The sequence below is a fragment of the Neovison vison genome, chromosome 7, assembly GCF_020171115.1.
Source record: "Neovison vison isolate M4711 chromosome 7, ASM_NN_V1, whole genome shotgun sequence".
Classification (NCBI taxonomy): Eukaryota; Metazoa; Chordata; class Mammalia; order Carnivora; family Mustelidae; genus Neogale; species Neogale vison.
Genome location: NC_058097.1, coordinates 26,014,935 through 26,024,358, shown reverse-complemented (window position 1 = coordinate 26,024,358; position 9,424 = coordinate 26,014,935). Strand labels below are relative to the sequence as shown.

Genomic DNA, 9,424 nt, shown 5'->3' with positions numbered 1-9,424 from the left:
CTCCTCCTTGCTGATCGGGGTGGGAAGGCATAGTAATGAGGGGAGTAGTTGTGCCTGAAGAATCACCCTTTAGCTCAGAACAAAGACGGAAGACTGCCTTGAAAGTGGGTGTTCAGTTGGTGGGAGGACCACTGCTTGCCATCACCAGTGGTTATAGCCAAAGACCATCAGCTCTGACGACATCAGTAAAAGATCCAACGGCGGGCAGAAAACGCTCCTGCTCATCTGAGAGTGAAGTTCAAGTGGGACTCTGTTGGGCCCCTGTGCATTATTGTTGTTTTTAAAATTTATTTTTTAATCCACATACAGGAAAATGTACTCTTTTGGGGGGCTGTACAGTTTTGACAAAGGCACTGAGTCACATAACCATCACCATATTTAGGATACAGACAGTTCCATCAACCCCCAAATTTCCTCCTGTTATCAAGCCCCCCACCCTGTCCTGGTCATGCCGAATCCCTGGCGACCACAGATGCGTTTTCCATCTTACATTTTGCCTTTCCCAGAATGTCACAGAAATGGAATTACTTAGTAAGTAGCCTTTTGAGCCTGGCTTCTTCACTTAGTACTATGCGTTTCAAATGCACATTTTAAAAGCTTGCTGAATATTCCTCAAAGTGCTGCTCATCCATTCTATACCCACCCTCTGCCCAGAGATATTTTATAACATTTGCCAGCCCCCTCCCTGCTTACTTTTGAAGGCTTCCCTACAGCATATCAAACGTATTAAAAGGTAGCCATTTTTCATATTTAAGGTAACTTTTTTCTTGTTTTTTTTTTTTAAAGATCTTTAAAAATTGCTTTTAAATGATTTGATTTGGTGATTGTGACACTTCACTACCATAAGAGAAATATTTTTTAAAGCAAATAACAATGAAGCTCATAGGATTGGAAAGACAGATAATTACATTTATTAATTTTTTATTTTGTAACTTTCTTATGTGAGCGCCAATACTTTTTTTTTTTTTCAGGTTTCAAACATTCCTGCTTTCCTGGAAAGCTCAAAGACTCTAGGCACCATGTTCTGAGTGCCTGACAGAGTCCCACAAGAGTTCCACCGCTAAAGGCATCACAGTTCCAACCTAGACCGGTGAGAGAAGGGAAGAGAAGCCTGCTTTCTCTGAATCATGGCAATGTCTTTTTTTTTTTTTTTCATGGCAATGTCTTAAGACAAAACAAAACATATGGCACAATTCCTTTTTTAAGGTTTTATCTCACAAACACAATGTACCGCGTAAAAATATATGTGCAAATGTGTTCACTGCGGCATATTGGTAATAGTTCTGCCAGGAAGGACGGCTTCGCCTGCAGTACGTCACACACCGGAACACCACTCAGCCACGAAACACAGGTGAGGTAGATCTGTACGTGCTGACGGTGAAACTGTCACAACTTCGGAAAACCACAAATTGCAAAAACAAAAAACAAAAAACAAAAAACAAAAAACAAAAAACAAAAATGTATAGTTTGAAGACATTTCTGTAAAAATAAAAATTGTCACCATTTTTAAACTTCATAAACATGAAGGAAAAAAAAAATCACAAGATATACGCCAAATTTAACCACAGCTACCTCCAAGAGAGAAAAGAGATTTTGTACGTGTTTGTGTGTAGTGGGCGTTAGGTGGGGGAAAGCTTTCAAGATTGACTTTTAGGTAACATTTGCATTTTTTGCCTTGAGCATATAGTACTTTGGTAATTAGAAAAGTTAAACAAACATTACTTTAAACAGCCCAAACACAAAGCAGAAGCACTGAGATGAGAATCGATATTCTGGATTTCCAAGCATGCTGCGGATGAGCCTTATAGACTGTTTTTGGGTACGCAGGTCCCCTGTCCCCTTTTCTCAAGGTCAAAAAAGCCTAAGCAAAAACTCCTCCTTTCCCTTTATTCCACAAACTCTCTCCCACCCAACAGTAGTCATGGACAAAAAAGAAAATTATCTGAAACGCTTGAGAGGTTTCTGGAAAACAAGACTTCCCCACGGGGAAGTTAAAGAGCACCTCGGTTGAGAAGATAAACAGGGAGCTAGCATTCATGTTCTGCATGGCATCTAAGAATTCCCGAGCCAATCAACATCTACTCTGCAGAGACCCTTCTCATCTGGGAAGGTTCTCAAATGCCGATGGGGCAACATGGAGTGATGGGCTAGGTAGGTAACGTGCACACATGAAGCACCATGTGTGTAGGAGCTTCGAGGATGGGAGACCACAAGAAATTTGCAGAGCCTTGAGTCAAAAGGGCTGCATGAGAGAGCCTGCTTAAGAAAACCAGGCGAGAGTGGTGCTGCAAAGTCCCAAGTCCATCCACTCAGTGTCCTGTTGGCGTTACAAAGTCTGCTGGCAGCAGGCCTGCGGGCCCTCGTCGCTGGTGTCCGGGGCCAGGCACTGTCTCGGGCTCCCACACCTGTGCAACTGCTTGGATACGACAGAGGCTGCTCCAAGGGACACTGACGCCGTGATGACCCTGAGGGGCCTCTTTGCTCTCCCCCCACAACTGCTTCAGAAACTGTGAGTGTCCACACCTGGGTTCCCACAGTCACCTGTTCAGGACAAGCAGCAAAGACAGAAGAAGGATGTTGTGGGACCAAGTGGCTTTTGTGGGGAACTAGTGGGCTCCCCTGAGCCGCGTGGGCATCGGGGTCTGCCCGGCTCTCTTGCTTTCTAGAGGCAGTGGGAGGACGCAGGCCACAGCCAGAGGCAAAGCTGGGTAGCCACCAGGTTGTGGCTGCTTTCAGCTCCCTGTGGCACAGCTGTCCTGGGACGGCAAGCCTGAGGGAGCCAGGAAGACTTGTTTGTAAAGCAGGTTTCATTTTCACATAATACACCCGGTGCTTCCACTGCACTCTCTCACAGTCGTGTGGGCCACAATTCCTTCCAGCTCATGGGAGCTTCCGAATGCCACGAGAAGCAGCCCTCGGTCTGGACCTGAGACCCTCTGACCCCTTCCCGGCTGCAAGACCGCACACTCAAGCAAGCTCCATGTTAAGATGCTTTTCCAGAAGAGCACAGGGAAGGTGGGGGATGGGGAGGTGGAATGAACTACAGAGACACCAGTAATAGGAAAGCAAAGAAGGGGCTAAGGCATCTCCTGGAGGTCACTAGAGGTGACATCTGCCTACCACCTTGTCAGTGGGTTAGAAGGGTCAAGGCAAAACACAGCTCTCCTGGCTCGCTTGATCTACTTAAGTCACCTGCGGTTTGCCCCATTCTCAGGAGTAGTTCACGATACCTGTTCAACTTCTCATCTCTGGCCAAGAGTGTCCTTCAAACTGGCCCTTCTCACCACTGGGACTCCCCTTGCTTTCCTCTGGCTAGAACCTGGCACGAATGCTCTTCATTCAGTCCTCTGCGGCCATGGGTCTCGGTTAATGGCCCCTTCCACACTGAAAACTCTCCATACATTTCTTTTAAAACCTTTTATTCAATAATATATACTTTTAAAATTATAATATGTAACTGCCCGTCATGCCGTAGATTGCCCCCGTACCCCCGCTGTGGAGTCTGTGGTCGGCTAGTTAACGTGGTCTGCTGGTGGCCACAGGCCGAGTCAAGGGGGAGCAGGGGAGCAACAGTAACCCACGACCATTTTGCATACCCTTCACATTTCCCATGCTTTCTGGGTCAGGAGGAAGTCAACAGGAAGCCAAAGGCGTATGAACCTTTTACATTCAGAAGTGAGGTTTGATATACGGTGGTGGGCTGCCCTTCGGTTGGTCTGGTTCGTGCTGGCCAAACCTGCCACCATTTTGTGTCTGCTCACGGAACGTGATCTCTCTACACACGTTAAGACGTTTTGATTTGGTTCTTGTTCTGCTTATGGAAAAGTGGGAGGAACCGCAACAGACCTGGGGAAAGAGATGGGAGGAGGGGAAAGACGGCATTAATCAATCTGACCCAGAGTGAGGACAGGCCTTCACTTGCCTGCGGCTTCCTTCTCTGTAAGAGTGCTGGGAGCAGTGTGCAAGCTGGACTTTCCCATGCCACTCAGTGGAAGACCTAGTAAGAGCTAACTTTATGGTCTCAGGTTTCAGCAATACCCTCTTCCTTCCTCTTGTGATTGCCACTCACAGAGGCGGTCTTAGGCATGGCCTTCTGGGAGAGCAAGGGGAAAGCTCTGGACATGGCATGTGTTCCCCAGGCCTCTTGGGTCCGGAACACAGATTTGGAAGCACTGTGGGCTTCCACCATGGACCATTCTCTGACAGCCGAGCCACAAGCTCAGCAGTCCAACTCCAGATCCCCATCAGCCCTGACCCAGTTCACTGAGGACATCTCAGGACTAATAATCAGATGACTGTATTTACTGGGGAAGCGCCGAGTCCACTAACAAACAAAGCAAAAAGGGAGCTCAAATATTTTTAACTCTCCCCTGGGAACAGTGGTGTGGCATGGCCTGAAAACCCCGTTTCTCCTTCCATGTCCAGCACAGTGGCGTGGGCGGTAAGAGGCCAGCGGCAGAACTCTAGAAGCAGTGCTCAGAGATCGGCACTACAGCAATGAGAAAGGACTATGCCCCCGGGAAGTGGTCACAGAAACATCATTTCATGAAAACGTTCCCTGGGTCAAGGAAGGGAGATCCTACATTCTTGAGAAAGGCCACATGGCGCAGAAGGCTAAGAAAGAAAGGCCTATTTGCCTTTAAACACTTTGGCAACTTATTTCCAAGCGTCCAGCGCCACAGAGGGATCCGTCAGGGAGAAGCACGCTAATTAAAGACACCACTATCTGCCAAATGCAGACGCACAATAGCGTGTGCCTGCTTGTGATGCACGGAATGCAGGCAGGGAGAGATGTTCATCAACGCAGAGCACTCTGCCACAGAGGTGAATTGGGCACTGAAATGGGCCAATCCCAGAAGCAGGTGCCTGAGGCGGAAGCGAGTACCAAGGAACCACACCCACTCCACTGGGACCCCACTCTGGCCCCACCTCATAGGACTGAAGGTGGGGATCCACTGCATCGCTCATACACCCATCTTCGCAGTTCAAGGTGTACCCCGCCTCTCCCCCAAGACATAGGAAACACAAGCCTAAGGTCCCCATAGCAGTGGCTGGTCTCCCGCTTGGGAAGATGGTGGTTGTCAACATTTTTATTTATGAAAACAGGACTGAACATGCATTTGTCTTTCCACTAAGGGCAGTGGCACATCAGTCCTATATCAGTCATCCAGTGATACAAAGAGGTGGCCAAGTGTGTCAGAAGTGGTCACTTGGCAAAGATCACAACCCAGGCAGTGGTGCTTTTCTGCGAACAGAAGGAAATGGTTGGCTCCACAGGTCTTGAAGATTTATCCAAGCTTTCCAGGGGGTGGCAAGATTTCTGTCCCAACCTCTTAGTCACCATTTACAGCAAGAAAAGCCAGCAAGTGCAAAACTGTTAATTTATTGATTCAATGAAAGTTATTATTTTTTTTGAACAATCCCCAATACATGCAGTTCAGGATTAAGTATCACATTTGTAGCACATTGTTGAGTCTCTACACAGAAGTACTCAGCTCATCAGCTGTATAACCCATCACATCACTTTCCCCAGCCTCCATGGCACCTGATCGTAGTCGTTTCCATGAACACATCCATAGAGCTCAGAAGTATATGTTGTTATTACTGGTTTTCTGGGCCAGATGTTTTACCGCCACCTCCCCTTCCCCACTCCCACCCTGGGATTAGTTTTTTAAAAGCAGGACGTTAGGCCATCTTAGGTTGATTAAGCTCTCTGACCAACTCTGGTTTTTCATACGCTCCTGTGGACCCTGCTTTTGCTTTTGGAAGGGCTTAGAGTTCAATGACCTTGACTCTGCTCCATTATGATCCACCCCTACTTATTTGTAGGAGGGAAATTTGCTTTATCCTGTGGGTGCTCATGCAGTAACACAGGTTTCTAAACAAATCGTGCAGTCTGAACTGGCATTAAGGGAAACGGCCAAGTGGGCTCTCTTAGAACCATTTCAGTGCATATAAAAAAATTCTTCCAATTGCTGCTTGTGTTCCCCAAAGAATTTTGCTTCCATCCTTAATACAGCACCTGGGAGAACCTAAGTCATTTCCCTGAGTAGGTGTGGACCGAGACCCACGGCCGCCAGCTCTCTCTGGGACTCAGCATCAGCCTGGAGGGCACCACTTCCAGTCCTGCTGGAACCACTCCAGGCGCTGTGACCATCTCAGGAAACCATTCCAGCTCGTGAAGGTGGTGTCCCTGAACTCTGTCAAGAAGTCATGCTCCCTCCTCAAGATCTACCCTTTGACTGTTTTTCTTATTGGTTCCCTTTCTTTTAACCACCTCCTGCCTGAGCCCCCAAGAATTACAAGCTCCTCTGTCTTCTCCAGCCAAGCAGTCTGAGTCCCTTCCTTCTCTGCAAGGGAGCACAGCAGCTTTGAGCCCCGGGAGCAGCGACGTGCTAGAGGATGTCTGTTCAACCCGGCGCGGCGGCCGGTGTGCAGGCGCCTCAGAGAGCCACCATCGGCACTGCTGTCATTGGTGAGAAGACCCAGGAATGCTTGGTCTGCGCTGTCCACTTGACTTCTCCCACCTAAGTCCCCTCCCAGTGATGGGACAGGAGCGGGCAGCTGATACGATCCAGGGGAGAGTGAACTGCAAGCAAGCTGCAGGTGAAAAGATCACTGGGCATCTCATCAGTTCTGCTCTCGCCATGGGACTTGTCAGCTGAAGCCAAGCCACGAACTTATGCTCACTTGTGGCCCATCAGCCCTGACAGACTGATATGTATTTGGCAAAGGAACATTTTGTTCTCACCATACCAGGCCTATGTCGTTGAACACAGGCAGGACCTGAGATGATAGTGTAACACTACCCTGTTCCCCACATTTTTTGCTTTTCTTTAGGAAATAACTAAGTCCTTATCGTAGGCACTTTTAACCAGTTATAAAGTAACAAAGCAAACAAAATGGCTAATCAAAAATACTGAGATGAACTTAAGAAATAATCTGCTGACCAGACAGGATATTGGGTGGGTAAATATACCACAGCTGAGTCTAAGTATAAGAGCACACTCCCACTCTCTCTCACACACACACACACACACACACACACACACACACTCTCTCTCTCTCTCTCTCTCTCTCTCTCTCACACACACACACATCTTCTTTCCCTGCCCACGCCCCCCACTTTGGGAACTTTTCATGACCATCTCCTAAGCCAGGTTAAGTATGCTGAAATCTCCAGGGAGCTAGGTTCATCTGGCCACAAAATGGCTCTGGAGATGGGTAAGAGAAAAGGTCAGGACTGGACTCACTTCAATTTGGGAAAGAACCTACAGCCAGCCAGCCAGCCAGTTAGTCGTCAAGACCAGACTTAGAAAGGGATGGGCATTTTAAACTCAGTCATACTGTCTAAGGCAGGAAAAGAAGTGAAAAGCATAGTGGTGGAAAAGTAAACTATGCATAAAAAGAATTACTCCTGTGTCAGAGCCGCAGTCACAGAGCCAGGATAGGCAGCTTAGCTCTGTCTGCACCGACTACATCATGATCAACGGAGAGAGGCAGAAGTACGTCCATCACCTGACTATACTCCTCCAGATAATTTCGCTGCGTCTGGGGAACCCAAGGAAAAGAAATGGGGTAACTACTTCACCAAGACCCTCCAGTACACTCCTCCAGCCTGGTCCAGACAGGCAACTTAAAAAAACAAAAAAACAAAAAAACAAGGGTGGGCGAGAATGACAGGAGGAGGTGAGAGGTAGGGGGTAAAAAAGACACACAGCGGCACATCTCCCTGATAATTACCAACAGCGCTGCCTAGAAGGGCACATCAGAAGGCCTCCATGCCTGACATACGAATACAGGTGCAGCTGAGAGCTCATGCCTTGGCTTCCGTTTTCAGGTAGAACAAATGCATACATCAATATACAGAGTGTGCAATATAGGCAGGTAGTATTGGTATGAGAATCTTAACTGAATGCATTTCCTGGCTTTGGGGTCTTATTTTTAATTTTCAATCTGTAATGTCAACTCTAGTAAGAGTTTTATTTGCATTTTAAATTCGCACCAACCAAATGACAAAAATACAATCTACATATAGAGATAGGACCTGCTACCAATACCAATACGATTTTATTGGAATACGGAATGTAAACAGATGTTTTCAAACAAACAATCTAACCTTATAAAAATGTATGGCATTATTAAATAGTTAATAAAGAAATCCTACAGTCTGATGTGGGTTGACACCTCGAGCTCTAGCCTAGCTCGAAGTCTCCACAGCTGTGGCATGGCTCTGCAGCTGGGGGAAGAGACTGCTTGCAAACCAGACTGGTGACAAGTCCCCAAAATGAAATCAGCCTGTTTACTTTTTAAAACAGAATCCAGCTTCCTTTGCTAACATGAAGGCTGGCACAATGGATCCCGAGCTTTGACACTGACTCCAGGAGCTCCACCTAACCCCCCAGACTCCCCAGATGATGACTGCTCAGTCACCGGGGTACGGGCTGGCCCTGCACACACGACCCCAGTCCCTGCCCGTGAGAAGGACAGCTCTGCCATCATGTTCACATATGACCTCTTGGAGCTTCCAAATGCAGCTTACCCTGATTATAGAGGGAAATTGCTTCTCATGGGGATAAAAAGGCAAAAAGGGTGGGGGGGGTAGGGGAAGAGTACATTTTCTCACTAAATAGGTCTTTTCCTAAATACATTCTAATAGGATGTTTCCCTCATTCCCCAACCTGCCTGAAGACCTACTTTCCAGCTTTCATTATGGTTATGACCAAAAAGTCTCTATTTCAGGGAGGTGCATGAAAACAGGCGCACACACAGGGATGTATGTGCTGGGAAATGGTGAGGTTTTCCTTACAAGGCTGCAAAAAGAAAAAAAAGGCTACACGGAAAAAATAGCAACAAGATTTTATGGTTAGGCAAATCAACAAAGGTTACAGTGAGCTCCAAGTTATGCACTTTGCATCAAACTTCTGATGAGACAGAGAGACCTGTTTGTGGCATCACAAGGTTTCAAGTGATGCCTGCTGACGGCAAAGGGGCCTCTTGTGAGCGCCTGCAGTGTGCTCCCAAATGAATACACTTAGAAGAAAACTGCAGGGGTGAGGTACATTTCCCAGAGAGCTCATGTCATAAAAAAATACATAAAACATGAATTTGTAAAAGAGCTTAAAAAAAAAATACTGTCACTGTTTTAATATCTCCTTTTCATAAATGAGGCTGGTGTGTCAGTATAGACTGCTGACGTTTTGCTAAATCTTGAGCCTGAATCTCACACCAAAGGAAACCCAGACCACAGTGGAATAGATAGGAAGTCAGATATTCAGAGCTTGTTGACTGAACGGGTTAATTCAACAGTGGCCTCCTGTTAAATAAAGGTAAATGGACAACAACTCCGAGTCTCTCCTCTCCCATGCATTCCAAAGGGAGCGTTCCCTCAGATCCTGAACTATGGGCATCGTCCTGCCGCCAC

General features: G+C 47.0%; 1 protein-coding gene across 1 annotated transcript in view; it reads right to left on the bottom strand.

The window, feature by feature from the left end:
- Positions 1-3,402: 3,402 nt before the first annotated feature.
- The window catches only part of CSNK2A2 (casein kinase 2 alpha 2), a 37,532-nt gene continuing 31,510 nt past the window's right edge, over positions 3,403-9,424 (bottom strand). Inside the window, exon 12 of the mRNA XM_044256047.1 lies at positions 3,403-3,846. The gene's annotated coding sequence lies outside the window, so the exon portion shown is untranslated. The remainder of the gene's footprint in view (positions 3,847-9,424) is intronic.